Raw genomic sequence first — 7,500 nt, 5'->3', positions numbered from 1 at the left:
ACCTTAACCTAACCTACGTTGTACCTTAACCTAACCTACGTTGTACCTTAACCTAACCTACGTTGTACCTTAACCTAACCTACGTTGTACCTTAACCTAACCTACGTTGTGCCTTAACCTAACCTACGTTGTGCCTTAACCTAACCTACGTTGTGCCTTAACCTAACCTACGTTGTGCCTTAACCTAACCTACGTTGTGCCTTAACCTAACCTACGTTGTGCCTTAACCTAACCTATGTTGTGCCTTAACCTAACCTATGTTGTGCCTTAACCTAACCTACGTTGTGCCTTAACCTAACCTATGTTGTGCCTTAACCTAACCTATGTTGTGCCTTAACCTAACCTATGTTGTGCCTTAACCTAACCTATGTTGTGCCTTAACCTAACCTATGTTGTGCCTTAACCTAACCTATGTTGTGCCTTAACCTAACCTATGTTGTGCCTTAACCTAACCTACGTTGTGCCTTAACCTAACCTACGTTGTGCCTTAACCTAACCTACGTTGTGCCTTAACCTAACCTACGTTGTGCCTTAACCTAACCTACGTTGTGCCTTAACCTAACCTACGTTGTGCCTTAACCTAACCTACGTTGTGCCTTAACCTAACCTACGTTGTGCCTTAACCTAACCTACGTTGTGCCTTAACCTAACCTACGTTGTGCCTTAACCTAACCTACGTTGTGCCTTAACCTAACCTACGTTGTGCCTTAACCTAACCTACGTTGTGCCTTAACCTAACCTACGTTGTGCCTTAACCTAACCTACGTTGTGCCTTAACCTAACCTACGTTGTGCCTTAACCTAACCTACGTTGTGCCTTAACCTAACCTACGTTGTGCCTTAACCTAACCTACGTTGTGCCTTAACCTAACCTACGTTGTGCCTTAACCTAACCTACGTTGTGCCTTAACCTAACCTATGTTGTGCCTTAACCTAACCTATGTTGTGCCTTAACCTAACCTATGTTGTGCCTTAACCTAACCTATGTTGTGCCTTAACCTAACCTATGTTGTGCCTTAACCTAACCTATGTTGTGCCTTAACCTAACCTATGTTGTGCCTTAACCTAACCTATGTTGTGCCTTAACCTAACCTATGTTGTGCCTTAACCTAACCTACGTTGTGCCTTAACCTAACCTACGTTGTGCCTTAACCTAACCCATATTGTACCTTAACCTAACCCATATTGTACCTTAACCTAACCCATATTGTACCTTAACCTAACCCATATTGTACCTTAACCTAACCCATATTGTACCTTAACGTAACCTAATTTGTGCCTTAACGTAACCTAATTTGTGCCTTAACGTAACCTAATTTGTGCCTTAACGTAACCTAATTTGTGCCTTAACGTAACCTAATTTGTGCCTTAACGTAACCTAATTTGTGCCTTAACGTAACCTAATTTGTGCCTTAACGTAACCTAATTTGTGCCTTAACGTAACCTAATTTGTGCCTTAACGTAACCTAATTTGTGCCTTAACGTAACCTAATTTGTGCCTTAACGTAACCTAATTTGTGCCTTAACGTAACCTAATTTGTGCCTTAACGTAACCTAATTTGTGCCTTAACGTAACCTAATTTGTGCCTTAACGTAACCTAATTTGTGCCTTAACGTAACCTAATTTGTGCCTTAACGTAACCTAATTTGTGCCTTAACGTAACCTAATTTGTGCCTTAACGTAACCTAATTTGTGCCTTAACGTAACCTAATTTGTGCCTTAACGTAACCCATGTTGTGCCTTAACGTAACCCATGTTGTGCCTTAACGTAACCCAATTTGTGCCTTAACGTAACCCATGTTGTGCCTTAACCTAACCTATATTGTGCCTCAACCTAACCTATATTGCGCCTTAACCTGACGCACGTTGTCGCTGAACCTGCTCTGTAATTGTTATGCAACTCGTTAAATTAGTGTAGTGTTGCCTAACCGCAACCCTCGCAATATAGTTCGCTATTCGCACTGCCCGGTCCCCTGTGTATCGCGTCATGTTAAACACCTTGCAGGTGTTGCTGACTTTCCACATGCTCCTGCTATACACTGTAATGTGGATAGCAGCAGGACGTACATGCCCCCCCCCCTTCCCCCCTGCCTTCGCAAGCTGGTCGTTGAGAAGTTTGCATGTTCAATGCCCTTCGCATGCCGACGTACTCAGCCTACGTTGTGGTACGGCCTGTCACCTGTCCGCCGATGTACGCAAAACCCACAAACTGTACTGCACATTGGTCCGTATGTACTGAATGATACATCGTGGCACATGTGTGACCGTACGACGACTGCGCCTAGCAACGGCAGACCATACAGTCCAAATATTGTGCACGCAGCTACGTGTCGTCTCCCTATAAGAGCTGGATTGCAGTGTGGTACGCCATTCAGACGTGTGGGAGGAACGGACGCCCTGGATGGCGATCAGCATGAGCAGTCTGTTGATGTAGTGGAGCGTGTATTCGGACGTAGTCGTCTCTTCTCACACACCGTGATAGCATGTTGCACCGCGTTCCACATCTGCGACATCCTGCAGAGGCCGGCTGACAGTCGTTCGCGCAATGGACACCGCATACGTACGGGGGCTACCTTCCACGTGTTCTCGAGGCGTGCACATGTTGTTGCGTCTATGTGGGCAGACGTAGTGTGTTGTGACACCTGACACAGGCATGCAATACTCGTTGCAAATGGCGATGGACGTCTACGTTTGCTGGTGACGTTACGCAAATGAACAACAGGTAACCCGTTGTGGTGCGGTTGTTCTCGCTAGAGGTGAATCAGTGTTGGCGACGATCGGTCGAGCTATTAACCGGTTGTTTCAGGGATACCCACCATGCCCACGAACGTGAAAGGGGACCCACCATGCCCACGAACGCGAAAGGGGATCTGGGTGTGAGGCGATACGCGGCGGTGGCTGGGTGGGACCGTCCCCGGCCGGTGAGGGGGGGCCGCCCGGCGTGCTGGCAGCGCGGTGCGTGGGCGCACGCGCTACAGCCGGCTGGTGGGGGCGGCCAGTGGCAGGCGCGCCGGCCGACGGACGCGGCAGGCGGCGCAGCTGCGCGCCGGCGCCCCCTGCTCGCGGCGCCTTGCGGCCAAAGTAGGTCCTCGCGGGCCCGGTGCGAAGCGCGGTGGCCATCTGCAGTGTGCTGGTCCGATTGAGGACTGTGTGCGCTGAGGATGCGCCGCCGCCCGGCGCTCGGCGCCGCGACGCCGTCTGCTGCTCGGTCGCCCCAGCGGTTCTCGCAGGTGGTTTGTATCGCAGCTGTGCGGACGTGTTGGCGCGTGCGCTGTGCTGGGAGAGTTCGCTTCGGCACCCAAGTGGGGCTTTTGTCCTTCTGTGGCGCTGGCGTTGGAGCTGCCGGTCACTGTAGGTGGCGCGTGTTGTCTCCCGCCGGCAATGCCACGACAGCACGCTCCCGGGCCTCTGTCGGCAGCGGCAAGCTCAGTTGGGAGCACGGGTGGTCGCACCTAAAGCGTCTACTCGCCTAACTCCGGGCGATTGCGCCTCTCTCGAACCCGACCAAGTACTTAGGACGGCGCTGCGCGCCGCCGGGACCTGAGAGGGTTTCGAGGTGTGTTGTGCAGGGGAGCTCAGCCTCCTCCTGTTTGCAGAATAATTGAGCGGACGCTTGCGTGTTCGCGCGGGCCCCCGGGACACACTCCCGGGCGGCCGGCTGCTCAGCTCTAGTTGACGCAGCTCCCTGGTTGATCCTGCCAGTAGTCATATGCTTGTCTCAAAGATTAAGCCATGCATGTCTCAGTACAAGCCGCATTAAGGTGAAACCGCGAATGGCTCATTAAATCAGTTATGGTTCCTTAGATCGTACCCACGTTACTTGGATAACTGTGGTAATTCTAGAGCTAATACATGCAAACAGAGTCCCGACCAGAGATGGAAGGGACGCTTTTATTAGATCAAAACCAATCGGTCGGCTCGTCCGGTCCGTTTGCCTTGGTGACTCTGAATAACTTTGGGCTGATCGCACGGTCCTCGTACCGGCGACGCATCTTTCAAATGTCTGCCTTATCAACTGTCGATGGTAGGTTCTGCGCCTACCATGGTTGTAACGGGTAACGGGGAATCAGGGTTCGATTCCGGAGAGGGAGCCTGAGAAACGGCTACCACATCCAAGGAAGGCAGCAGGCGCGCAAATTACCCACTCCCGGCACGGGGAGGTAGTGACGAAAAATAACGATACGGGACTCATCCGAGGCCCCGTAATCGGAATGAGTACACTTTAAATCCTTTAACGAGTATCTATTGGAGGGCAAGTCTGGTGCCAGCAGCCGCGGTAATTCCAGCTCCAATAGCGTATATTAAAGTTGTTGCGGTTAAAAAGCTCGTAGTTGGATTTGTGTCCCACGCTGTTGGTTCACCGCCCGTCGGTGTTTAACTGGCATGTATCGTGGGACGTCCTGCCGGTGGGGCGAGCCGAAGGCGTGCGACCGCCTCGTGCGTGCTCGTGCGTCCCGAGGCGGACCCCGTTGAAATCCTACCAGGGTGCTCTTTATTGAGTGTCTCGGTGGGCCGGCACGTTTACTTTGAACAAATTAGAGTGCTTAAAGCAGGCAAGCCCGCCTGAATACTGTGTGCATGGAATAATGGAATAGGACCTCGGTTCTATTTTGTTGGTTTTCGGAACCCGAGGTAATGATTAATAGGGACAGGCGGGGGCATTCGTATTGCGACGTTAGAGGTGAAATTCTTGGATCGTCGCAAGACGAACAGAAGCGAAAGCATTTGCCAAGTATGTTTTCATTAATCAAGAACGAAAGTTAGAGGTTCGAAGGCGATCAGATACCGCCCTAGTTCTAACCATAAACGATGCCAGCCAGCGATCCGCCGCAGTTCCTCCGATGACTCGGCGGGCAGCCTCCGGGAAACCAAAGCTTTTGGGTTCCGGGGGAAGTATGGTTGCAAAGCTGAAACTTAAAGGAATTGACGGAAGGGCACCACCAGGAGTGGAGCCTGCGGCTTAATTTGACTCAACACGGGAAACCTCACCAGGCCCGGACACCGGAAGGATTGACAGATTGATAGCTCTTTCTTGATTCGGTGGGTGGTGGTGCATGGCCGTTCTTAGTTGGTGGAGCGATTTGTCTGGTTAATTCCGATAACGAACGAGACTCTAGCCTGCTAACTAGTCGCGTGACATCCTTCGTGCTGTCAGCGATTACTTTTCTTCTTAGAGGGACAGGCGGCTTCTAGCCGCACGAGATTGAGCAATAACAGGTCTGTGATGCCCTTAGATGTTCTGGGCCGCACGCGCGCTACACTGAAGGAATCAGCGTGTCTTCCTAGGCCGAAAGGTCGGGGTAACCCGCTGAACCTCCTTCGTGCTAGGGATTGGGGCTTGCAATTGTTCCCCATGAACGAGGAATTCCCAGTAAGCGCGAGTCATAAGCTCGCGTTGATTACGTCCCTGCCCTTTGTACACACCGCCCGTCGCTACTACCGATTGAATGATTTAGTGAGGTCTTCGGACTGGTACGCGGCATTGACTCTGTCGTTGCCGATGCTACCGGAAAGATGACCAAACTTGATCATTTAGAGGAAGTAAAAGTCGTAACAAGGTTTCCGTAGGTGAACCTGCGGAAGGATCATTACCGACTAGACTGCATGTCTTTCGATGTGCGTGTCGTGTCGCGCAACACGCAGCTACCTGTACGGCTCGCAGTAGCCGTGCGCCGCGTGCGGAACCACGCGTTCGTCTCAAAACTAACGGCAATGTTGTGTGGTACGAGCGCTGAAGCGCTGGAGCGGCTGGCCTGCGGCACCTGGCGCCTGGCGCCGGTTTTGAATGACTTTCGCCCGACTGCCTGTCCGCTCCGGTGTGGAGCCGTACGACGCCCATCGGCCGTGAGGCCGTTGGACACTGAACGCTGGAACAGGGCCGCCACACGCCTCAGTCCCGCCTATGCAACTGTCTCGAAAGAGATGGTGGAAACTATGAAAAGATCACCCAGGACGGTGGATCACTCGGCTCGTGGGTCGATGAAGAACGCAGCAAATTGCGCGTCGACATGTGAACTGCAGGACACATGAACATCGACGTTTCGAACGCACATTGCGGTCCATGGATTCCGTTCCCGGGCCACGTCTGGCTGAGGGTCGGCTACGTATACTGAAGCGCGCGGCGTTTGCCCCGCTTCGCAGACCTGGGAGTGTCGTGGCCGCCTGTGGGGCCGGCCGCGTCTCCTTAAACGTGCGATGCGCGCCCGTCGCCTGGCGGTTCGCATACCGGTACTTACTCGGTAGCGTGCACAGCCGGCTGGCGGTGTGGCGTGCGACACCTCGTACAACGACCTCAGAGCAGGCGAGACTACCCGCTGAATTTAAGCATATTACTAAGCGGAGGAAAAGAAACTAACAAGGATTCCCCCAGTAGCGGCGAGCGAACAGGGAAGAGTCCAGCACCGAACCCCGCAGGCTGCCGCCTGTCGTGGCATGTGGTGTTTGGGAGGGTCCACTACCCCGACGCCTCGCGCCGAGCCCAAGTCCAACTTGAATGAGGCCACGGCCCGTAGAGGGTGCCAGGCCCGTAGCGGCCGGTGCGAGCGTCGGCGGGACCTCTCCTTCGAGTCGGGTTGCTTGAGAGTGCAGCTCCAAGTGGGTGGTAAACTCCATCTGAGACTAAATATGACCACGAGACCGATAGCGAACAAGTACCGTGAGGGAAAGTTGAAAAGAACTTTGAAGAGAGAGTTCAAAAGTACGTGAAACCGTTCTGGGGTAAACGTGAGAAGTCCGAAAGGTCGAACGGGTGAGATTCACGCCCATCCGGCCACTGGCCTCCGCCCTCGGCAGATGGGGCCGGCCGCCCGCGCGGAGCAATTCGCGGCGGGGTCGTGTCCGGTTGCCTTTCCACTCGCCGCGGGGCGGGGCCGTTCCGGTGTGCGGTGGGCCGCACTTCTCCCCTAGTAGGACGTCGCGACCCGCTGGGTGCCGGCCTACGGCCCGGGTGCGCAGCCTGTCCTTCCGCGGGCCTCGGTTCGCGTCTGTTGGGCAGAGCCCCGGTGTCCTGGCTGGCTGCCCGGCGGTATATCTGGAGGAGTCGATTCGCCCCTTTGGGCGCTCGGGCTCCCGGCAAGCGCGCGCGGTTCTTCCCGGATGACGGACCTACCTGGCCCGGCCCCGGACCCGCGCCGCTGTTGGCTCGGGATGCTCTCGGGCGGAATAATCGCTCCCGTCAGCGGCGCTTCAGCTTTGGACAATTTCACGACCCGTCTTGAAACACGGACCAAGGAGTCTAACATGTGCGCGAGTCATTGGGCTGTACGAAACCTAAAGGCGTAATGAAAGTGAAGGTCTCGCCTTGCGCGGGCCGAGGGAGGATGGGGCTTCCCCGCCCTTCACGGGGCGGCGGCCTCCGCACTCCCGGGGCGTCTCGTCCTCATTGCGAGGTGAGGCGCACCTAGAGCGTACACGTTGGGACCCGAAAGATGGTGAACTATGCCTGGCCAGGACGAAGTCAGGGGAAACCCTGATGGAGGTCCGTAGCGATTCTGACGTGCA

General features: G+C 54.2%; 3 non-coding genes across 3 annotated transcripts in view; all 3 read left to right on the top strand.

The window, feature by feature from the left end:
* Window positions 1–3,682: 3,682 nt before the first annotated feature.
* Window positions 3,683–5,591, top strand: LOC126435633 (small subunit ribosomal RNA). The gene has a single exon (XR_007580081.1). It is a non-coding gene; the product is annotated as a small subunit ribosomal RNA (ribosomal RNA).
* A 353-nt stretch (window positions 5,592–5,944) lies between these two features.
* LOC126435625 (5.8S ribosomal RNA) lies at window positions 5,945–6,099 on the top strand. The gene has a single exon (XR_007580074.1). It is a non-coding gene; the product is annotated as a 5.8S ribosomal RNA (ribosomal RNA).
* A 188-nt stretch (window positions 6,100–6,287) lies between these two features.
* LOC126435653 (large subunit ribosomal RNA) overlaps window positions 6,288–7,500 on the top strand; it is a 4,222-nt gene continuing 3,009 nt past the window's right edge. Inside the window, exon 1 of the ribosomal RNA XR_007580098.1 lies at window positions 6,288–7,500. This exon is cut by the window's right edge and continues 3,009 nt beyond it. This is a non-coding gene — a ribosomal RNA (large subunit ribosomal RNA).

This window comes from Schistocerca serialis, unplaced genomic scaffold, assembly GCF_023864345.2.
Source record: "Schistocerca serialis cubense isolate TAMUIC-IGC-003099 unplaced genomic scaffold, iqSchSeri2.2 HiC_scaffold_1213, whole genome shotgun sequence".
NCBI lineage: Eukaryota > Metazoa > Arthropoda > Insecta > Orthoptera > Acrididae > Schistocerca > Schistocerca serialis.
Note: the sequence above shows the minus strand (reverse complement) of the source record. Positions and strands in the feature narration are given on the sequence as shown.